Source organism: Peromyscus leucopus, chromosome 6 (assembly GCF_004664715.2).
Source record: "Peromyscus leucopus breed LL Stock chromosome 6, UCI_PerLeu_2.1, whole genome shotgun sequence".
Lineage (NCBI taxonomy): Eukaryota > Metazoa > Chordata > Mammalia > Rodentia > Cricetidae > Peromyscus > Peromyscus leucopus.
Window position 1 is genome coordinate 50,844,306 of NC_051068.1, and position 24,856 is coordinate 50,869,161.

The 24,856-nt window shown below is 36.5% G+C and overlaps 1 long non-coding RNA gene across 1 annotated transcript in view; it reads left to right on the forward strand.

The window, feature by feature from the left end:
* LOC114691702 overlaps positions 1-24,856 on the forward strand; it is a 318,223-nt gene that overhangs the window by 144,793 nt on the left and 148,574 nt on the right. The window contains exon 2 of the long non-coding RNA XR_003734261.2: positions 20,356-20,470. This is a non-coding gene — a long non-coding RNA (uncharacterized LOC114691702). The remainder of the gene's footprint in view (positions 1-20,355; positions 20,471-24,856) is intronic.

The following is a 24,856-nucleotide window of genomic DNA, read 5'->3' on the forward strand; positions in this document are numbered from 1 at the left end:
GGAAACCTAGTTTAATAGAAACTCCCAAATTTCTAAGAGGGAGACCCTAAAGAGGAATTAGAGGATTAAGAGACTGGATCGCCTATTTTCTGTAACCAGGCAACTCTCAGTGGTAGGACTGGGACACCAACTGTCTTAGTTAGGGATTCTATTGCTGTGAAGAGGCACCATGACCAGGAGAACATTCAATTGAGGTGGCTCGACTTACAGTCTCAGAGGTTCAGTCCAGCATAATCATCATGGTGGGGAGCATCGTAGCATGCAGGCAGACATGGTGCTGGCTACATCATGATCAGAAGACAACAGGAAATGGTGTGTAACACTACATATCTGGAGCATAGGAAACTTCAAAGCTCACCCCCACAGTGACCCACATCATCCAATATGGCCATACCTATTCCAACAAAGCCACACCTCCTAATAGTGCCATTCCCTATGTGCTTATGGGGCCAACATTCAAACTACCACCCCTACCAAGCCACAAAACCTTCAAACAAAAATCAATCTTGTCTGCAGGAGGTGCAGGTGAAACAGAGTGCAGAACTTCTCAGAACAGCCAACCAACGGCTGGTCTAATTTGAGGTCCACACCATAAAAGAGAGCTCATGCTCTCTTTTATGAGACTGGATAACCCAGACACCTAGGATAAAAAAGAAAAGTCAATGAAATGATTCCTAATGATATTCTGCTGTACTCATAGATCTGTGCCTAGCCTAGTTGTCATCCAAAAGGCTTCCTCCGGCAGTTGATGAGAACAGATGGAGAGACCCACAGCCAAACATTAGGTAGAGAGAACCCAAATTGGATATCTGTATTGGGTTCCCCCCCCTCTCAGAGCTGGAGGAAGCCCATGGAAGAGGCTGAGAAAAGATTGTGAAAGCCAGAGGGATAGAGGAAACAAGAACACTGACCACAGAATCAACTAACCAGGGCTCAGAGGACCTTACAGAGACTGAAGCAGCAACCACAGCGCCTTTATGAGTCTGCTCTGGGTCCTCTGCAAGTATAGTATGGGGTATGTAATGTATACTATGGCAAATATAATAAGGCTTGGTGTTTTTGCGGTACTCCTAAAAATGCCAGTTGTGTCTTTGACTCTTTCGTCTGCCCTTGAGTCCTTGACTCTTTCGTCTGCTCTTGAGTCCCTGATATGAGAGTTTGTGTGCAGTCGTATTGTGACTTGTTATGCCATGTTCAGTTGACATGGGAGACCTCCTATTTTCCGAGGGGAAACAGAGGAGGAGAGCAGAGGTGGGGGAGAACTGGGAGGAATGGAGAGTAGGGAAACTGAGCTGAGGTCGGGATGTATTGTATGAAGTAAAACAACAACAACAACAAGAGTAATAATAATAAATCAAATAACAAAAGAACAAAAAGCACACTCAGATCAGATCCATCTGGACTGGGGAAAATTAATCCTAAACCTTCATTATCAATGGATTACAAAGAATCCATTTGAAATTGGGAATTCTGGGGGCTGAGGTCCAGGGAATGAGCAGCTGATAATTCTCTTAACTACAGCAAAAGCATTCTTGTTCTGTATCCTTACAATTTAAATAGGAGAGATATAATAAAAGACCAAATATATATGAGTGAACTAAAAATGCCGAAACTCTTTAGAAAGTTTGCAGAGTGGGAGGAACATGGTAGTTTAGCAGGCTTTGGAGAAGGCAATGACTTTAGTTAGGTTGTCAAGTAAAGGCAGGAATTGCCTCAGCTGACTTTACACTTACGCAAACATTTCATATGGGCTGTTTCATGTGGTAATTACAAGAACAGCAAACATGAATTTCTCATGTTTTAGGCAACTGAACCACAAGCATTTCATGCCTTTGAGAGTCAAGTTAATGCTTTCTCTTTGAGTATCCTTTTCTCCAGTGGGGCTATTGAACTGGCCCTTTACAGGAAACTTCATTACCAAAATTGCCGAAAAGCAAATGGGAAAGGGCATGGCACCCAGCATTCAGATCCTGGCTTTATTCCATGTTGGCTATGTGTCCTCTAACAAATTACTGTCTCTCCATTTCTCCTAAAAATTATATTATGCATACTTTAGGGGATTAAATGAAGTAATATATGCAATGTATGCAATGGTATATACGTAGCAACATTTACCCTGTGAGAATTTTAAATGTACTTTCCATTTTATCATTTTATCTTTCCTCAGGAGATGTGAACTAATTACTGTTCAGCTATGATTACTATACACAGAGAAACATTAAGGTCTGTAGGAAGAATGTGTATACTAGATAAGTGTGTCCATCAAAGTTATGCAGAAAATCCACGTGAAAAAAGAGCCATATTATAGAGAGTTCTGTTCTTCAACAGATCTGTGCTGAAATGCAGAGGGACAAATCAGGACCTAAATTTTTATTTCTCCCACTGAAGAAGAATGCTTAAATTGTTATCAGCTGCAGAGCTAAATAGTGCATGTAGTGATTGTGGATTTGAATTCTCCACTAATGTTGAAGTTTGCTATTATTATGTAAGATACGTTTGGTTGTCAAACATTGTGTGTGCTTTAGTAACATGCGACATAACTCTAAAAAAGGGACTGTGTATTTAATAGTGATAACTTCAGAAAAGTGCCTCTAGGCAGCATTTCTTTTATATGCTTCAAAGACAGAAGCACCATATTATCTCTTTCTGTATAAAGTTTCATTTGCAATTATGTTTATCTGAAAGGGAACAATCACTAATCATATTCATTCTTCCCGTTATAGTAAAACCATCTTGAAAATACAAAATTGGCTAGTGAACACAGGACCTTTCCTTTTACAGTGGTTTTGGCACATAATCCTCTCCTCCGATATTCTAAGAAATACTCTTATCCCCACTCCATTGCCCTTTCTACATGACATGTTGACCACGAAGCTGAGAATTGAATCACTTAATGTAGATTTTCTGTTTTTGTAGTCCCAAACAAATATATCACAGTTGCCTTCATTTAATTGTAGAGAATTTGATTTTATAAAGTGAGACCACATATAGTCAAGTGTTAAAACCCTCTTGCACACACACTTGATAATATGGAGTGGTCAAATGACATTGTAAAGACATAGGAAAAACGCATGCAGCTCAGCCTGGGTTTGCCAGCAGAGGCTGCTCTTAGTTTAGTATTTACTTTAAGATTACATTATGTCAAGAAAATTAAGTAACTGAATAGAAGGTGCATTGTGATGTAATTATGTGGTTGTTAGATTTAAATTGACTCTTACATATCTATTATTCTCATAAAAAAAAAAACTGTACTGTTTACCAAGACATCTCTGGAGCAGAGCAGTAAGTGATATATGTTCTTGAGGTGAAAATAGTTTATAACTCTCAGGAGGAAATAATTGCTAATTTAGAAATTAAAAAATTTGAGGTTGATGAAGAAGGATTTATAAAATCACACACTTATTCTAATCATAGTGTTTCTTTGATTTCCTGTGAAAGTGAAAATCGGTTGACTTACATTTAAACAAATGTAAAAACAGGTAATTATGTATTTAGGAGAAATATTTAGTAGTACATGATTTTTTAATTTTAAAACATACAGCACACATAAATCTAAGCTGTGACATTGAATATACTTTTAAAAATAGGTCCATGAATGTTCCAAGTTTTATTAAAGGGAGTATGGGGGAATTTGAATTATCAGTGGTAGTTGAGATATGTAAAATTAATTAAGCTTAATATCCCATTAAAATCTTATTTTAACAACCAATTTTATTTTAGCAGCCTTAAAATGTCAGCCAACATTATGAAATGGAACACTTGTTCTCATTGTTAGCAATGTGAAACTTCAAAAACAAGATGTGATATTGTAGTAAAAGTTTCTGCAAATGTGCATTTGAAAGCAAGGTAGCTGCTGATGTATTAACAATTGTGTCCGTTTTTTGTAGGTTGTCTGTAACAGTGACCTATACTGGGTGTAGTTAAACTCTCACTGGGAGAGTACATATTATTATATTTGTTGTTTTCTTTTAATATAATGGTTACATTTAAAAGAAATGTACTTTTGTTAGGGATGAGTTCAGTGAAAAAGTACATGCCTAATGTGCAAGAAACCCTAGTTTTGACTACAAATTAAAGCTGTGCTGACATTGTGTTATTATGGACCCCAGTCATTTTGGGCTATTTTCAAGGAGACTAATGACAAATGTTTACATTACTGTGGGAAAGAAGAACCTTTCCACATTACTTGTAGGAATGTATGTAAGTACACAGTCACTACGGATGTCAGTGTAGTGTTGCCTCAAATGGAACTACCCTATGATCCTGATGTCCCATTATTAGGCACACAATTGCTGTACTCTGAGTCAGCACATCACAGGGATACTTGCACTTCCATGATTATTGCTTTGCTATTTACAATAGCCTAGATATAGAACTAGCTTATATGCCTATCAAGAGAAGAAGGTTAAGGAAGTCTTTCTATGTACACCAGACACACACACAGAGGGATGGGGGGGAAGAGAGAGAGAGAGAGAGAGAGAGAGAGAGAGAGAGAGAGAGAGAGAGAGAGAGAAAGAGAGAGAGAGTTCTGAAGAAGAATAAAATTATATCATTTGCAGGAAAATGATTGTACCTGGAAATTATCAGATTAAGTAAAGTCAGTCAGACTCAATAACAAATATACACTTTTTTCATATGTGTAATCTAGACTAAATAAATATATATGAGAGCAGTAGTGGTCCTATGATGGACAAAAGAGGTCAAGGATTGTAGAGTGGGACACTAGGGAAGATAATAAGGGAGAAGGAAAATCAAATATCAAGTATGAAATACAGATTTTTGTATATACGTGCACAAATAAATACACACACACACACACACACACACACACACACACACGCACATGCACACACTCACACATAAAGTGACCATAATAGCTCAAAGAGGTCTATTTTGGAGAAGGAAGGAGATCAGTGCATCGTAATAACTTATCTGAGGTCAGAGAACAGAACAGCTGCTAGATAGACATAGAGGCCAGGAAATGGTGGCACACACACCTTTAATCCTAGCATTCTGGAGGCAGAGATCCATATGGATCTCTGTGAGATCAAAGTCACACTGGAAACAAACAGGCATGGTGACACACACCTTTAATCCCAGGAAGTGATGGAAGGAAGCAGAAAGGTATATAAGGCATTAACACCAGGAACTAGGATCTGTTACGCTTTTAGGCTATTGAGTAGCAGTTCAGCTGAGATCCATTCGGATAAAGACACAGAGGCTTCCAGTTTGAGGAACAAGATCAGCTGAGGAACTGGTGAGGTGAGGTTAGCTGTGGCTGGTTCTGTTTCTCTAATCTTTCAGTGTTCACTCCAATACCTGGCTCCAGGGTTGTTTTTACTAATAAGATCTTCTAACAATTCATGTTACAACTTTCAAATATTAATAAGAATCTATAGCCTGATAATATCTCATCAACAGTAATATTAATGCAAATGATAATCAGAAGCAACTAAAATATCCAACTTTGTGGCTAACTGCTTCACTGTGTACCTTGTAAATAAATTGATTATTACTTTTATTCATTCATTGATTAGTCAGCTAACAAAATACTTATTGAGGGAACTGTAACAATGACTTAGAGTTTAGGAACACTTGGCACAGCAATCTCATGATGGCTCACAACCATCCACACAACCCAGTTCCAGGGGAATCTGACCCCCTCTACTTATCTTCTCAGGGACCAGGAACATATGTAATGTGTATGCATATATGCAGACAAAACACTCACATGTAAAGAATTTTTAAAAAATCTTAAAAATCAAAAATCAAACAAATGTTTTTGAGCGTTTTAAAGATGATTAGGGCCAGGTGGTGGTGGCGTACACCTTTATCCCAGCACTCGGGAGGCAGAGCCAGGCGGATTTCTGTGAGTTTGAGGACAGCCTGGTCTACAGAGTGAGATTTAGGACAGGCACCAAAACTACACAGAGAAACAATGTATAGAAAAACAAAACAAAACAAAAAAAAGGATGGCTCAATGAAACATCATCCAAACTTGAGAGAACCGAATTGGGACCACAATGCTTTGGGCATCTTCAGCAAAAACCAATATTCTGTAGTGCGGGGTATTTCTCTTTTGGGAAATGACATTGACCTCTAATTTAGATTTTGCCTTTTTTCAAAAGTCCCTGGCTCCAGAATCTCCGCAAAAAAAGCCTTTCATTGGCTGTGAATATCATATCATTATTTCCTCAAACACATAACTACTGTGTGGCCATCTGAACTGACACCAAAGAAACAAATAAAATGGAATCTTTTGGGTATTTCAGTGCTTTTAAATAATAAACTATATGAAGGACTGAGTATAGATCACAATATTTTTCTTAAATGCAATATATTAAAGTATATGCTTTAGAAAGTTTATTAGTGAGGGAATTTTAAAGATAATGTTACCTTTCCAAGCAGTAGGTATCAAGTCTGTCTATGAGAAAATATATTTTAAAATAACTTTTATAAGTTCTGTAAAGAATAATTTGTTGTTTAGAAACAAATATATTGACGAAGTGTATTTTGCCAAAAATAGTAATTTACTAAATATGACAGTTTCAGTAATGTTTTTAAAGATTTCTGTGGATCTGAATGGTGCAAATGTTAAATATATACATTTAGCTTTTAGAAAATGGAATTCTATGTGTATCTTAGCTTTCTCTATTACAATGCAAACTTCTGTTTAATATAGCATGGTTAGTTATTGTATCAAGGCATATATGTGGAGGAATTGTAAACTGAGCGAGTTTTTTCCTACTCCATAAAGGGTTTTATAACTATTCTAAAATTTTTCATAAGCTTATTATAAAAAACTTTTCTTATAAGAGATTAATAATTTAACACTGACAAGAAAATTAATGTTTTCTATTAGGAAAAATAATGACATCATTTATTCTTAAAATACCTGAACTTCCATTTCATTACTGGAGTAAACAATGTCTCAAATATTTTGGAAGACAATTTTGTTACTATTGGCTTTTCAGCCAAGAAATGCAAATAAAATATTTAACATTTAGCTTCTTTGTATGTATTCAGGATATACATAAAGGAAATACATATATTCATGAACATATAATTTTAATCAAAGATACCAGAAAAATTCATATTAATGTAAGATATCCGAATCACATATCTTGACTTCAAAGTAACATTTCTATCTCATTTTATTTCTTTGGAGAATACTAACTCTAATACTCAAGGTGTCTTAACAAGTAAACAAGGAACAAAAAGCATATATAGGCATTTTGTAATTTGGCCATGAATAAATTTAAACTGTGATTAATTTGTAATGCTAATCTAGTGACTAATACTAAATTCATGAATATAACTGTGAACTATTCCAAAATTTTAAATCCAAAGTCCATCTGAGATTTGTGAATTTGTGTATGTGTGTGTGTGTGTGTGTGTGAGAGAGAGAGAGAGAGAGAGAGAGAGAGAGAGAGAGAGAGAGAGAGAGAGAGAATGAAGGAGAGGGGAAGAGTTAGAGTAAATATCAGATATAACTACATGTTTATCTTGATACATAATTTCTTCTCAAATCAAGCCTGAATTCTGTATCTGAAGCTTTCTCTATTCCAAGCAAACCCCTTTTAATATTGTATAATTCACTCCTGTATCAAAACATACTTGCAAGACATTCAGAATTATTTTTGTGAATTGTATAGTTGGATGTCTGTATCAATAAAAACTTTAATAAAGTATCATATGGAGTTCAGTATTGTGTTTATTTGAGAGATATGGTTGAGTGTATCCAATCAGATTTTAGATAAAAGGCATTTCTGTGTCATGAAGACCCTCTCTACTGTCTAATAATTAATTTTGTTAATAATGTAAACTGTAAAAAAGATCTAATTCCCATCTTTGCCACCTTGATCACCAGGTTTGATTTAAAATTGCAACTTTTAAAAAAAATTTTATCTAGTTTTTAAATATGATTTCAATGAAAAAATACATATAATGTGTTCTCATCATGGTTTCTCCTCGTCATATTGCTTTCAGTTTCTCCCCTACCTTCTCACTCACCCAGCTCCAATTCCTTCCTTCCTTCCTTCCTTCCTTCCTTCCTTCCTTCCTTCCTTCCTTCCTTCCTTTCTTTCTTTCTCTCTCTCTTTCTTCAGAAAACAAGCTAACAAACAAACCAGAATTTAAAAAAGGAAAGAAAAGAAAAGTCACACACACACACACACACACACACACACACACACACACACACATCAAAAATACAAAATCAGAAATCATAATATACAAGTAAAAGAAAAAGACCAGTAAGACAAAATATGCCCAAACAAAGCAATATGAGACAACAACTACAAAATTACTGTAGACTGTGCTTTTTGTTGTCCATCTATTGACGGGCATAGGGACTGCTCTTAAGTGTGGTTTGTATATCCAATGAGAGTTTCTTGAAGAAACTTAATTTTTCCTTTGAGAGCAATTGTGAATTGGAGATAACATCTTGGTTAAGCAAAACAGATTATATCTATTTCTCCCACTCAGCTCTGGGATCCCATCTGTACAAGCCTTATGCATGGTGCCACAGTCATTTTGAATTCATAGGTGCGTCAGTCCTATTGTATCTAAAATGTCTTTTTTCTTGATGACTTCCATCAAGGCTTTTACAATCTTTCTGCTTCCCCAACCATATAGTTCCCTGAATCCTGAAGGGAAGAGTTTGATAAAGACACCCCATGTAGGACTGAGTGTTCCATGGTCTCTCACTTTCTTAACATTATCACATTATGGATGTCTGGGTTAGTTCCAATCTACTGCAAAAGGAAACTTCTCTGATAATGGCCAATTGAGTCATTGATCTATGGGTATAGCAGAATGTATTTAAGAGACAGTGTATTGTTATGATCCTTTAGCCAAACAAGAGTATTTGGTTTTCCCCTAAGCCCATGGCCTGCCAGTCTAAGGTTCATGGAAATTTAAGCAGTGTTAGGAATGTTGTTGGCCTGAAATCCAATTAGATAGCGTATGGTTGCTTTCACAATGTTTGGACCACTATTTCACCAGCATATCATGTAGGCAGTGCACCTCTTTAGATTGAAGGCTTTGTAGCAAGTTTGGTGGTTATATTTAACACACCACCATAACAACTCTTTTGTTAGATAGATAACTTCCTACTCCACTGGCCTGTACACATTTTACCCAGCTCAGCCATACTTACATTTTTTCCTTAGTTCCAATTTTTGGTGATTTAATTTTACACAGTTACAAAGTGGGCTGGCTTTTTAAATAAAACAGAAACATAAATTAATTAGATGCCATTTAAAATACAAAGAATAAGAGGAAAGAAGTTCAACAGTCAAAGAAGTCACAAAATGTTAAAAAAAAAAATCCAAACAGGACAATTTAAAAATTTAAAAGCATATGGTGAGAAATCTGGGAACAGATGATATCTAAATTTCTACAATAATTGTCAGCCTGAAGAAGTCTATCCTCTGACTCCTGAAAGCTTAGAATGAGACCAAATTGCCAAGATAAATTTTATCCATGTTAGTGTCTGCATTAAAGAGGCAGCACACTAGCTAAGGTCTAGATAAGAAACTGAAGTCATTATTTCTTTCCTAATCATTAATCTCCTGTCTTATGCCCTCAAATCTAACCGATGTTGTCTCGAAGATCCATTTCATATATTTATGTTTTTTCCAAGGTACCAATGTCATCCCCAATACTTTAATGGTGTCAGATTTCCTTTTTTCCTTACCCAATGAAATCTTAATATTTTATTCAGAGTTACCTTTGATAAAGTGAGGAAGTCTAAATATATTTACAACCTTCATGGTATCTACAGTGATTTCCAATTTCCAACAGCATGGTCTGAAGGAGATTTGTCTCCGTATTTATATCAGATTTCTAAAATGAGTCCTTTTCTTTCTTGTCTGAAGATTGTTGTACAGAGAGCTTTTGGGGGAGTAACTGGAGAATGGCATGCTAGTTTGTCCTCTTCCTTTTATGTACATGTTTGGTTAACTTTTTCTTGTCATTTGGTCTTAATACCCATGACATTTCTTCAGCGACTTTGTGTCTTTAGTGCAATGTCTTATTGTGTAATATTCAACCACATGATTCTTCTGTGGCTTAAGGAATATCTATGGATCAGGCATTTATGCAGTTTCCGGGACAAATGTTATTCCAAAGATTGTTGCTTAATGAAGCAAAGGATGACTAATGGCAACGGAGTTTTTATGTTGATTTGTACACAGTTGAACTAAGAGTGAGATGAGAAAGGGCATGTAGTGCCAACCTTAGAGCTGAAGAGAGAATTTCAAGAAACAAGAACTGCAGGGGAGTTGATGGGGGCTGTCTAGATTTCTATACCCACCAGGACACTCCTGTTGATAGATTTCAAACTTGGAGACTCTATTGCCCTAGATTATGATGTCCAGCATACTGTAATAGCTTCTCACAAGAATGAACTATGCACAGCTGTGGCCTTACACACAAGGAATAAAGGATTCTCCCAAAACTTGGCAATGCTCATTTTAAGAACTCTTTTTAACCCAGTGCACTGGGTTAAATTCAGTGAATCTGAGAAGTAAAGCAAGGGATAACTTGGTCATGAAGGTTAACAGATAATCATATGATCATCATTTTTCTTTACCCCTATGCTTTCATTTGTTGGAGTTAATTTCTAAAATCCTATGGCTTTGGTGGGCCATAAACTAACGAGAAAGCATTTTACTTAAAGGCCACTGTGATGGATATGTTTATATATTTTTTGTTTATCAAACTGATTCCATGAAATAGGATTTGAAATTTGTTATTCAACTACCCCAATAAAATAGACTTTAAAAAAGAAATGAACAAAAAATCGTTATTGACATTATGAAAGACTGAAATGTTTTAGTGGAATTGTTTTTAATTACAAAAATCATAAAAGATCATATAATATTGGGAAAATTCAGAACACTTAAATAATTTCATCCATGGGAAAATCCACTACAGTTACTTTTTCTGCCTTTCAAAAGAAAACTCTTTGCCTGAAATTCAACCATAGGAAACACCAAAGAATACAATTTGCCATCTAAGAGATGCACATACAAAAAAAGACCTAAGGCTCAGAACTCAACTATGCCTAGAAGAAGGAGTGAATGAGTAAAGGAATCAGCAGTAAGAAAGATTTTGTGTGGTAAAAATGAATATCATAGTTTAGTTAATTCTTGTGGTCTTTATGTTTTCAGCTGGTGTTGAATTGGTTAATTAAGCTCATGGTCAGTACTTCAACTCTTTTATTAGTATTCCTTTACTTTCCTATAACAATGCAGGTGTCTCCCATCAAGAAAAAATATAGTATAAGTTGCACCAAAATTTGAATTGCTAATTTTAATTGAAGTTCTACTTAAAGTTTCTGTTATATGATTTTTTTAAAATATAAAAGCTCAAACTTAAAATCAACATCCTTGTAATCAGGCCCCAACTGCTGATAAGGCTAAAAGCCATGTATCACATTTTACCTGAGAAGAATATTATTTCTACTTATATTAACGAGTGCATATGTATTTAAACCTATTACAGAAAAAGGCAAGGTGGTATTTGTAGCTTCTTATCCATTGATTCTTCTTCTGTTTTGTTTTGTTTTGTCCTTCCAGGTCAAATATTCTAAGTTATGAGAGAGGTCATTTTCATGTTTGCTGATAATGTGTACATACTTAACACAATCTTAGATGCTGGAAATACTTAGAACATATGCCATTGCAATGAGAAATGTAACCGACTTGTGCAGCACACTCTAATTGCACCCATCATTTTGATAGACATGTGAAATGAATAACAGTCTAACTTGCCTTACTAGGTAGTTGATTATAAATGTAATTTATACATCTCTTTATGACTGTGAGTCATCTCCCCTCTATTCCAAAGAAAATATCTTCGAAAATGTATTCTGTGACATATTCTTTGAGATTTGATGCTATAATTACTCCATCTACTGATGGTAGTGGCAATTTATCTTTATTCCAGTATTACTAAACATGGTTGCATTGTCTTCTTTCTAAGTCAGTGCTTCCTCTGGGCCCTCTAATATCCTATAAGTATGGTTTATTATTTCACTTTCTCATTAGCTAACAAATATCCTCAAATCTCTTGCTATAAGTTTCATGTCTCTGCTAAACAACTGTGAAGATATTTTATTATTCTTATTTTTAACTTTTTCCCTGTCCATATATTGAATTTTGAATGCTAGTAACAGAAACAGAGAATCAATATTTTTATATAATATAGTTTATCCTACAGAATAGCACAAACTCTAAATGAAACTCTTAAAAGTTCTCACAAATATACAATAATGAAACTTATCCTTTATCTCATCTCTATGCTCAAACTGTAAGCAAGTTACACACTGTAAAACTTATACAGCAAGACTGAGTACTTGACATACAAGGAATATACATATTAGATATGTTGATATCTATAAAGGGAAATCTTCCTTTTTTATTTATTATTTTTTTGATACAGAGTTTCTCTGAGTAGCCCTGGATTTTCTGAAACACACTCTGTAGACTAGACTGGACTTGAACTCAGAGATTGGCCTGCCTCTCCCTCCCAAGTTTTAGTATTAAAGGCTTGCACCTAGCAGGGACATCTTTCTTGATACATGATTATTCTAATTTTCTTCCTCCCTCCCTCCCTCCCTCCCTCCTTCCTTCCTTCCTTCCTTTTGTTCTTTCTTTCTCTCTTCTTTTTTGAGACAGGGTTTCTCTGTGTAGTTTTGGTTCCTGTCCTGGACCTCACTCTGTAGACCAGGCTGGCCTCGAACTCAAAGAGATCCACCTAGCTCTACCTCCTGAGTGCTGAGATTAAAGGTTTGAGCCACCACTGTCTGGCCCTAATTTTCTTTCTTAATGAAGAAGAAAATGAAGATTCTATAAATTCCCATGTTGACATTTTTCCATTTTGAATGTAAGATTGTAACTCCTGCCTCATGCTAAAGTGTTTTATCACTCTATCTTGAGTCTTTGCAATTTTGACTAACACAGATTGCTTAAAATTTAAATAAAGTGTAACTGATACATAAAAATTAAATTATACTCTGATGTCAAGATAGACATGGTTGAAGAAATTCTGAGGATTCACAGGAAAATCAGAAATTCACTGCAGGCTGAAGTTGTTAGGCATGCAGCCCCTGGCAGACACATAAACCCAGGCCTGGAGCACAACTATGCGCAGCAACTGGTACACAGTTTTGGATCATTGGACTTCTGATGTCAGCCATTTTGTGTTGACTCACAGATCACAGATGTCTAGTGTCAGCCATGTTTATCTGACTCATATGGGACATCCATATCATTGCCATGTTTTATAAACTTAAACTGGCTTCTGTGTCATTTGTTTCCCTCAGTAGAGATACCATTTGGTATCTTTTGGTATTTTTATAAAAGTACACATCTTTTTAAATCAGGATAAATGTATCTTTCTAATTGAAGAATCCTTATTAGTCAACTCTCTTGCAATTTAGTTCCTTAGAAGTTATGGGACATCTCATGTTATAACTTGGATATTATTGCCTCGTCCAGAATGTCCTTCAGGAAGACATTCTAAGACCATGCCACATTCTTGAAGATGAGAAAATCATGGTGGTATTCTTTTTTTTTTTTTTTTTTTTTTTTTTTTTTTTTTTTTTTTTTTTTTTTTTTTGGTTTTTTCGAGACAGGGTTTCTCTGTGTAGCTTTGCGCCTTTCCTGGAACTCACTTGGTAGCCCAGGCTGGCCTCGAACTCACAGAGATCCGCCTGGCTCTGCCTCCCGAGTGCTGGGATTAAAGGCGTGCGCCACCACCGCCCGGCCTGTTTTGTTTTTTTAAACATAACATTTTTAATATATATTTCCTCTATTTATTTTTACAACCTGACCACTGTTTACCCTCTTACCTCTCCTGCCAAGTCCCCCCACAACATCTCCCCTCTGTCCCCCTTCCCCCATTTAATCACTTCACCATTTCTACTCAGAGGAAGGCAGGCCTCCCAAGAATATCAACAAAGCATGGCATATCAAATTGAATGCTGGACTAAGCAACCCCGGGTGAGGATAAGGGTCCCAAAAGCCAGTAAAAGATTCAGAGACAGCCCCTATTCCCACTGTTAGTAGTCCCACACAGAGACCAAGTTACACAATTGTAACTTGTATGCAGAGGTCAGTTCCATGTCGGCTCCCTGGTGGTTGGTTCAGTCTTTGTGAGTCCCATATGAGCCCAGCTTAGTTGATTCTGTGGGATTTCTTGTGGTGTCTTTGACCCCTGTGGCTCCTATAATCCTTCTTCCCCAACTTCTGTAGGATTCCACAAGGTTTGTCAAATGTTTGGCTGTGGGTCTATGAATTTGTCTCCATCAGTTGCTGATGAAGCCTCTCTGATGACAATTGGGCTAGGCACCAATCTATGAGTATACCAGAATATCATCAGGATTTTTTTTTTTTAATTTTGCCAGTCATGCTTGATTTTGTCAGGGGTGAGCTACTTTTCATGTCATGGGTCTCAAGGTGGACCAGACATTGGTTGGTCGCTTTTACAATCTCTACACTGTCTATACCTCAGAACATCTATGGCTGGAGGCTTTTTTGCATCCTGCTCAGTCCCATATCCACTGATAAAATATTCACTCAGAGGCTTATATTAATTATAAATGTTTGCCCAATGGCTCAAACTTGTTGCTAACTAGCTTTTACAACTTAAACTGACCTATTTCTATTAATCTATATTTTGTCATGTGGCTGTGACATTATTGGTCTGCTGGCTTCTTGCTCCTTGGGTGGTTGCATGGCATATTTCTTGACTCTGCCTTTCTTTCTCCCTGTATTCAGGTTGGTGTTACCACATAGCTATATTCTGGCCTGCCATAGGCCAAAGCAGCTTTATTCATCAACCAATAAAAGCAATACATATTTGCAGTGTATAGAAGGACATCCACAACATTTTCCCTTCTTTGTCTAATCAAAAAGGAAGGTTTTGACTTTAACATAGCAAAATTATGTATAATAAAACAGTTATCAAGCAAGAATTACAGTTACAATATTTAGTCTATTTGTATTTGGCAAAATTAAAGAACATATTCTATCATCTATCCTATCTTTGTGAGTTTAATGTTTTATATCTAATATATCTTTTATCATAACTCAGGAAAACTAGTCTTCAACTCCATCAAAGACACCAGAAGGATATAATATTATCTTACCAAACAGGAAGAGCATTGTAAGCAAATTCCAAAATTCTAGAAATGACAGAGACATCTGGCTGCCTGGACAGTCACCCAAAGTTCCTCTGCAATGTTGGGGCATCTATCTTCAGCCTATATGTCTAGAATGTCTGGCAGATTTCTCATTGAGGCAGGAAATTTGAAGGACTGCCCTGCCTATTTTGGCAAAATTCATCAGTTTCTACCCTCTGTGTCCTGCAGAATGTCTGACAGATTCTTTCACAAATCAGGAACCCTGAAGGACTATCCCATCCTGTTTTAGCAAGTTCAGCAGTTACAATTAATATTAATCCTCTGTGTGATTATTTTATAAAAGGCTGCAGGACTGTGTGTGAGAGATTTGTCCTGACTGTGGGCCAGGCGGGACACAACCTCTTTTCCAAAGCAACATATCCTTATTTTGAAGTCAAGATACCTTTAAAATATACGTTGGTTTAACTTAGTACCCCCCATAATCAAATATCTCTCTATAGTTAGCTCATTAATAGTCAATTTTTAAAAAATATAATATACATAATCCAGACTCTCTGTGTATTTTCCCTCTTTACATGGCTATTTCTTTTATATTATTTTTACTGTATCTTTAAAGACTTTATTTTTTAAAACTAATTATGTCTTTTCTTTTCTTTTCTTTTTCTTTTTCGAGACAGAATTTCTCTCTGTAGCTTTGTGCCTTTCCTGGAACTCACTCTGTAGACCAGGCTGGACTTGAACTCACAGAGATCCATCTGGCTCTGCCTCCTGAGTGCTGGGACTAAAGGCGTGCACCGCCACTGCCCGGCCAACTATTTATTTCTATAACTGCTTATACTCTTTTTTTTTCTCTCTGCTAAGTCTATGTATATATTTTAAAACACATTGTGACCCATTTAGAATTTCCCTTATATCTGAATCTATCTTTATTGTGTTATCTGTAATCTTTTTCTGATCACTGTTTTTTATTTTATTTTATTTTATTTTACAATACCATTCAGTTCTACATATCAGCCACGGATTCCCTTGTTCTCCCCACTCCTGCCCCCCTCCCCTTCCCTCCATCCCACCCCCCATTCCCACCTCCTCCAGGGCAAAGCCTCCCCTGAGAACTGAGATCGACTTGGTAGATTCGGTCCAGGCAGGTCCAGTCCCTTCCTCACAGACTGAGCCAAGCGTCCCTGCATAAGCTCTAGATTTCAAACTCATGCAATGAGTACCTGTTTTAAACTGCTAAGTAGGCATGGCTAGTACCAAAGTGGAAGCTTTGGCTGCTGACTCTGCCTTGTTCGACTTCCCAACATGGCTGAGGTACCTAGGAGAGTCAAGCTTACTCTCCCAACTCCAGGGTCCATGTTGTCACTAGGTAGCATGCAGGCAGCCACAAACCTTTTTTGTGTGTATGAGTAACAGCTAAACCCACCAATGCAGTGCACGGTGTGGCTTGGAGATGCCCCTGTTTATTTTGGCAGCAATCGACCATACTGTGCTCAAGCATGAATGCTGAGGTGTCTCTGGACAGGAAAGACACAATTAGCAAGCTGTCTTTTGCTCCATTTATGTGTTCTGGAACCCCTTTATAAGCTTTTTCAGGTCTTATGTGGATCCAAACCAGACAGTGGGTGCCAAATTAGCAGGAGGCTTTTCTGCATCCCGCTTGATGCTGCAACCACTGATAAAATACTCACTCTCTTATATCAATTATAAATATTTGGCTGATGGCTCAGGCTTTTTACTAACTAGCTCTTACAACTTAAATTAACCCATTTTATTTTAATCTATATTTTGCCACATGGCCTTAGCATTTACTGGTCTGTTGGCATCTTGCTCCTTGGGTGGCTTGGATGGCCTATCTCTCAACTTTGCCCTTCTTTCTCCCTGTATTCAGTTTGGCTTTCCCACATAGCTATATTCTGGCCTGCCATAGGTCTAAGCAGCTTTACTCATCAAATAATAAAAGCAACAGATATTTACAGTGTACATAGGACATCCTTCATACCACATATTGTAGATAGGACAAATTGTAGGTTGAAGGCTCCAACAAAAACTTTTTATTGAGTGTCTGAGAATTTCTTATCATGTACCCCAATTTTACTCTTTTTCCAGTTCTTCTATGAATGTCATCTACCCTTGTGACCCACCCCCACAATTATAGATATAAAAATAAGAAAAAAGTTCAATTTGTGTTATCTATATATCCAATGGAGCATGGTCATAACTCTCAGTGGCCTGCCTCTTAAATAGCATTGAGTCCTTGTCCTCCAGCACCTGTGTCAGAAGCCACCAACTGTGAAGAGCTATACAGCATCTCCATCAAAGTTTTAAGAGTTCTCTTCAATGGCCTCCTATCTAGGCTGATACCTATGGGGGGGTGGGTCGGTAGGGTGCTGAGGTTGGGTTAGGAATTGTCACAGAAGCCTTCCACGTTCCTCCCTCTCAGCTGTGTGCTTGGAATCATTGATATCACAGCAGTGGTAGCTTCTTTGTTCTTCACAGTCAAGGGAAGCACAGATCATGGGCCTCCCCAAAGTTTCTAGTGACAGTACAGACCATGAACACAGCTATGGCTGCAGTAGGACCAAGAACGCAGCCCCAGACATCAATACAGATGGCCAGGTTTTTGTTTTTAAGCTTCAGGAAACACCATCTTTTGGGAGGTTAATGAGTAGGGTGGGTAAAGGCCAGAGAAACAGTGATGTCACAGGTAAATCCAACAATGAATTGAGCAGGAAAGGAATATTCAGTGCTATTCCAGTTTCCTTTCTGTTACTGTGATGAAACACTCTGACCACAGCAACGCCAGGGAAGAAAGGGTGTGTTTGGCTTGCATTTCCAAGTCATAGCCCATCATTGAAGGAAGTTAGGGAAGGAACTCAAACAGAACTCAAGCAGGAACTTGTCTCAGTAACCATCATGGGGGAATGTTTCTAGCTCACTTAGGCTCAACTAGTCTATTTATTTATTCATTTATTATTTATTTACTTACTTACTCACTTACTTAATTACTTGTTTAATTTTTAGGCACAGGGTCTCACTCTGGAGCTCTAGTTAGCCTGGAAGTTGCTATATGTACCAGCAGGCTGATCTCAAACTCAAAGAGATCCACCTGCCTCTGCCAGTAAAGTACTGGGATTAGAGGCACCCACCACAATGCCTCAATTAGGTGTTTTGTATAGACAAGGAACATTTACCTAGGAGATGGTACAACTCACAAGTAGTCAGCCTCTCCTGACTCCTATATAGGTTAATAATCAAGACAATCCCCTATAGACATGCTCACATGCCAGTCTATTCTGAATAATACTTAGTTTAGACTCCCTTCATAGTAATTTTGGGCTGTGTCAAGTTGATAGTTAAAGCTTATTAGGGCACATGTTATAAACAAAGATAAATTTTTATGATTGCAAAGTTGGTCAGTGGAAAAAATCTGGACTATATTTGCAAGAACTATAACTTTAAAAAATGGATTTTATTTGTAAATGAAAAGTAATTCAAAGTTTTAAAAATATGTTCATCTCTTTGTGGGTGAAAAAGCCAATTGATAAGGTTAAACAGATTTATAAGAATACAAAATAGCTGGCACAGAATATACAAATTGGGAATTGAAAAACATGTATTTTTTTCCCTCTGAAGGTGAATATTTCCCATGCTTACCTGCATTCCTTCCAGGAAATACAGTGCTTTCTACTATCTCTTTTGGTTTCAAGTCACTATGCCTTATTAAGAAACGGGCTTGTTTGTCCCACATTCAGGCAGTTATGAAGCTTAGATACTGGAATCATAACTCGGGAAATTGTTTGAACTGAATGTGTTCAAAAGGAAGGGAAAAAGAAAATTAAAAATGAAAATCACAGCACAGCTCCCCTATAACGTTGTGTGATTGTCCTGGTTTGGATGAAGAATAAAGCAAATTTGAGAAAGAGTGTGAAGTTGTAAAACACTACCTAGTCAATTTAGAAAATTATATGTATATCATTTATATTTATGAAACTGTCAAAAGCTAAAATTTAATTAATAAATAATTTAAATAGCAAGTAACCCTAAAATATATATTAAATAAATGATAAACAAGTAAAGTAAAATTCCAGTGTTTTCACAAGGTAAATTTTGTAATAATGAGCAGAAATAAAAATGTAATCAATTACATTGGTCACAGGTCTTGCAACAAAAATATACCACTAAATGTGAGATTAATTGCTGTGGAATTAATATTTATATTTTCATTTTTGAACTGAAAATAGCAGTGTTCACTTGAGTAAAATATGTTATAGTTTTGAGTTATACCCAGCAGAATCTGAGATAGATTCTGGAACACATTGTTTACTAGGATCTGCCTTTGGAATTGTCATCTATGCAGGAGAGGAAAAGTCAATTTAGGGAGAAGGAGGGATCTAGTTTCATCATGACATCGGAAGTCTCAGGGATTTCCAGAGGGAGCCCTGGGGCTACAAATACATGTCAGAATTGTCTCAGGTCTGGTCACATTTCAATGCCAGCCTTAGTCAGTATCAAATAACTTTTCCTGAGGAGATGTTAACAACTTTCCATTGACTTCCAAGAGTACCAACAATAAATTCAGAGGTGATTCCACCTACTTTAGCTCAGTGAACCAGTAAGCTTACTGAGATTACTTACAGAATCATGAGGTGACTCTACACAGCCACATCACTGAGAAACCCAACATCAGTGACAGCTCATGAAATTCACATGCCTAGAGTGTGCTGCACAGACCAGAGACATGTTGGGAGGCCAAAATTTGTTAAGAGTTGTTAGTGATAGAAACCTAGGGGAGGCATCTTGTGAAACTTGTACATATCAAGAGCTTCCTAAGCCTCATAAATGTTATGAATTCCTGAGTCATATGAGCTTCCCACCTCCCTCACCCGGAGGGACTGCTTCAATTAGAAGGAAGGAACAACACAGAAGGAAATCAGTAGCTGTGATTGTAGCAAGGGAATGGGAAGTAAGCCTGAAAAGCTTATTGAGTCTCTTAATTGCTTTTGGCCACTTTCAAAAGGTGGGGCAACAAGTCTTTCACTGGAATGGTAGGTGGATAAAGCTTCTAACTGTGCATGACAAAATTGTTAGACCATCATCATGCAGCTACAGCAATAATCTACATTCAAAAAAAGCACATGCATCTCCAAGGCCTGTTTTCTTAACTACTACACTACAAAACCTTTTACTTCTCTCTACTGCAGGTGTCTGTCCTCAATAATGCAAGTGTGTGCTCTCACTCTGGCTGCTGTCCTGCTGGAACCACCAGGACTCATCTTTCACTGTCTTCCACAAAGCATGCCTCGGGACTGTAGGCAGGTAATCAACCCCAAAATGATGAATGGACTGAGCTGCACTTTCAAATATTTGTCTTCAATTTAAGAATGCTTCTAGCTATATTCATTTGTTTAATTATACAATGAACACTTATTAACTACTGATTATCAGCTACTTGCAAATCTTGATTTGGGAAAGAATGAAGAGAAGAGAAATAGAGTCTTGAGTGACAAAAGTTTATCATTTTCTTCCTTTATAAATTAATGACAATTTCCTTAATATAAGCTTTGGGAAAATTAAGCCTACAGATTTTGTGACTAGCAAGTTCAACTTTCAAAATTTGATATCCTTGACATTCACTAGCATATTTAATGACACCTGGGACTCCTCTATCTCAAGTAAATTAGTTTCCCAATCTTTTTATACTATAAAGGTTAAGATTGTTAAATATGATATTTTTCCCTGAAATTTTTTTGGTGTTGTGTTTCATCAATCAAAACTTTCCCATAGGACTCACAGATTGACCATTTGCTTGTAACTCTGATTGGCCATGGTGCCTCTCAGATTTGAAATTGCTGATATTCATTTGAGGTCTGCCCTGAGACAACAGATAGTTGTATACACAGAAATGTATGCCATGCTGTGACCTATATGGCTTTAGGACTGACCTGACTGGAGTGACTGAATAAAAAAACAAGAGATACACATACATGAAAGCTGGGATTGCATACTATGTGCACTGTGTTTGAGATGCACTAACAGCCCAGAAACTTGGGGATTTTATTATAATATAGATGAACGCTGAAGCAGATCTAGTATATAAAACTGAAGAAAGAGGTATGTTAGCAAATTTTGGTTGGTAGTCTCTGTAGGTACATTGTCTCAGGATGCAGTCATCTGGGAAGAGAAAGCTGTGGTTAGGTCACAGTTTCTGCACAGAAGGTCACCTTCTGTACTCAGAGCAGAGGGAGTCCTTGCTATTCCCCTAAGACTGAGCTGGGGAAGGCCTCACCAAACTGCATTTAATAAAATATTATAATGACCAAAAGACCAATATTCATGTTGTAGGTGCAATTAGTTACTTGAAATATTCAATTAAAATTTTAGAAATTTCAGTTAATATAATGTGATTCAGAGGTGATGCTATGAGAACCTGGCCTTGATGGATGCTTGGGTAATATCCTGACCTTGATGAATCTATTGAAACAAAATCTGGTGGTTCTATCTAAAAACTCAGAAATCAAGTGTGTAGACATCTTGGAGAGTGTCAAATGTTGATCAAGACTAGCTAACATTATACTGTTTCTGACTTTCTCTTCTTTCTTTCTATAATACTAACAGGAAAGCATAAATATGTTTTGGGTTGTTTTGATTATAGTAGTAGCCAAGTCACAGAATTCAGGGGCAAAATTGTTAGATTTATGTGAAAGTTGCTATATATTTGATACATAAATATACGGGTTATTCCATGCATATATCTTGTTTCTTGAGCCTAACTAAGAGACCATTTATAACCCTGAGAGCTAAATTAATGTGAGAGATTCTGGTCCTGGCATACAAGCTATAAAGCCAACCACAGCACTTGGTTGTCTTCATTTTTCTTTGTATGACAGATTAAGTCTTGACTATTTTGCAGTCACTCTTGGTCCTGTATTCTGTGTCTTGCAGACTGAAATTTATCTATTAAAATCAATGATTTATAAATTTAAATGGAACTTTGTCATCTTATGAAAAGAAACAACTTAAATCTAGACAATTCTGATTTCCACATGGTAACTTTCTGTTTTTTTTTTTTTAATTTAAGAATTTTTTCTATTCATTTTACACACCAACCACAGACCCCTTGCTCATCCCTCCTTCCACTCCTCCCAGCCTTCCCCCTTCTTTCTGTTCTTACAGACAGAAAAACTGAGTTATAATCTACCTGCAGAGTTTGGATTCTATGCCAATAGATTCCAAAGTAGATATAGCACTGAGCATGGAATGCAACACATGAAGTCCATGCTTTAATTGTGCATTTATTCTAAATTTCCTTTGGTTGAGCCCTGATTATTGTTACTGCTATGACTTTTTCCCCAAGCCAACTTTTCTACTTCAACTATTTAACCTTTGCCAACTCCTTTTACTTCTGCCTCATTTTTGAAAGATAAATTTATATCACTGTGTGATGAAAGTGAACTTCAAAAAACTTAAAATATTGCTCAGAATATAATGAGTGATCAATGACATGTGCTTATTATTTGTCTAGTACTTCAGATAAAATTTGATTGTTTAAAATTATGACATTACATATTGACATGATAAAAATGCATGAAGAGAAATTCTTTTCACTTACAAGCATTTCTCAAAATAAAATATAGAGGTAAATACGCTGTTGAGAATAAATGGAGAAAGTAATAGTATTTATACATGCTTACATATATAGTCCCTCATACTTTCATTGAGATGAAATGTATACCATCAGTCATGGAGTCCAGACTATAGGACTTATCTTCAGCTTAATTCAGAATGCTTCATGAGAGTCACAAAATTACCGATATTCAATAGTTGTCATCTCTTGCAAGTGCCTTTCTGTCCTGAATTCTTTCCTGTTTCCAGGTATTACTTTTGAAGTCATAAATTAGGTTCTCCAGTCACAGCTTGCACAGTCACCCATGAAACTTTTAAATTAAATAATAGTTGCTGCTAAACTTTTGAGGAGTACCCAGGGAAAAACTTCTGAAATTGGTACAACATCTTGAGCCAAAAATATTGGTTCTAATTATATGGTTAAAGGAAGAAGAAGAAGGAGGAGGAAAAGGAGGAGGAAGAAGAGAAGGAGAATGAGAAGGAGAAGAAAAGAAGAATTAATGCAGACTTCAATATGATGGATGCTCATTCAGAACAATAGAAGAGACTCTGCTGATATATAAAGACCTGAACAGAATCTCATTGAAAAGGACAAAGGTTTAATGTTTAAAAATCTAAAATGTTAGTTAAATAATGAGAATAATACAGACAGTGCTGATAGATAGTGCTGTCTCCACTGAATATTTTATATTAGCTCACTGTAGATATTTAATGTATTTTCTATAAGCAGTATGTTCATTTTTATAGAAATATTGAAAGTCAAGAATAATTCTGCTAATTTTTCAACCTAGTGCATACTAAAATGTTTTAGAAGTTGAGATATTAAAGCTCACTAACTGAAAGCAAAGTTTAGAAGACAGAGGCAGGCTTACAATTTGCTGCTCACAGCACCATAAGAGGTGTACCAACGATGAACTACCTGGGCAGAGTTGGTAGTACTTCCTAAATCCTTACCACTCGTTTGTTAGGCCAACTAATAAAAATTGGGGAGACTTTATATTATGTCCCCCACTTCAAAAATCACTATTTCTATCCCAAAAAAGTTAAGAAACCCTTTTAAACCACCAATAGTAGCTGCTGCTCTTTTAAATGTTTATGCTTCTTGGAGGTAGCATCCGAGGCATAGGTATTACCTCTGTTGGGCTGGTTTCTTCAAAGCATTGATTCAATCATTTAAGATATTTCCATCTTTCACCCATATTTTCAGAAAAAAAAAATGAAAGAAAGAAATAACAAGAGAGAAAAAAGAAAGGAAGAGAAAAGAAAAGGAAAACAGAAGAAGGGGAGAAAAAACCTCTCCAGTATTACCATGCTGGGGGTGAGAGCTGTGGTTGGAGAGATTTCCAAACGTTTTCTCTCTTGCACTGTCAGCCACAGGGTATGTCTTCTCAAAAGAGCGTTTAATACAGTGCAATTTGTCTCTGTAACACATGACAGTATCTGAATTTTTTCCCAACCAACCAGAGAAACAGTATGGACCTAGACTCTGGGTTTGGTATACTTAGGTTTACACCAGATAAATCCATTTAACTAGTTTTAAAGTAAAGCAGTTACTGCTTTCTTTGAAGCATAAGATTCCAATATATAGGTGGAATCACAATGAAATGTGAGAATTAGAGAAAACATGGAAAATACCTGCCTCAATGTTAGGAACATAAAAGCAACTCAAAAAGTAACAACTAAAGTGTATTCTAATGTACCTATGCTCAGCTAACAAAGTAGTAATGCCTCAAAACCCTCAGAGTTTAGAGTGTCTTGCCAGAACATGGGCAAGGAGTTGAAAATGATTAAAATCCATTGCATAAATGTATAAAAATGTTTACCAATTAAAAAATAGAATAAAAAACATTTTCATCAACTTCAAGTACTTCTGTCTTACATTCATATGTGTATGATCTTTTCTTTTGCTTCTCTACCAGATTATTAAATAATTTCCTCCTCTACAGCATTAGATCACACATTTTCTGCATAAGAATTTTTATGTACTTTATACTACTTTTTCATGCAGTGTTATTCTGCCTCATCTACTCAGCATGTAGCTCCTTTACAAGTTAATTGCGTATTTGCTGAATAAATGCA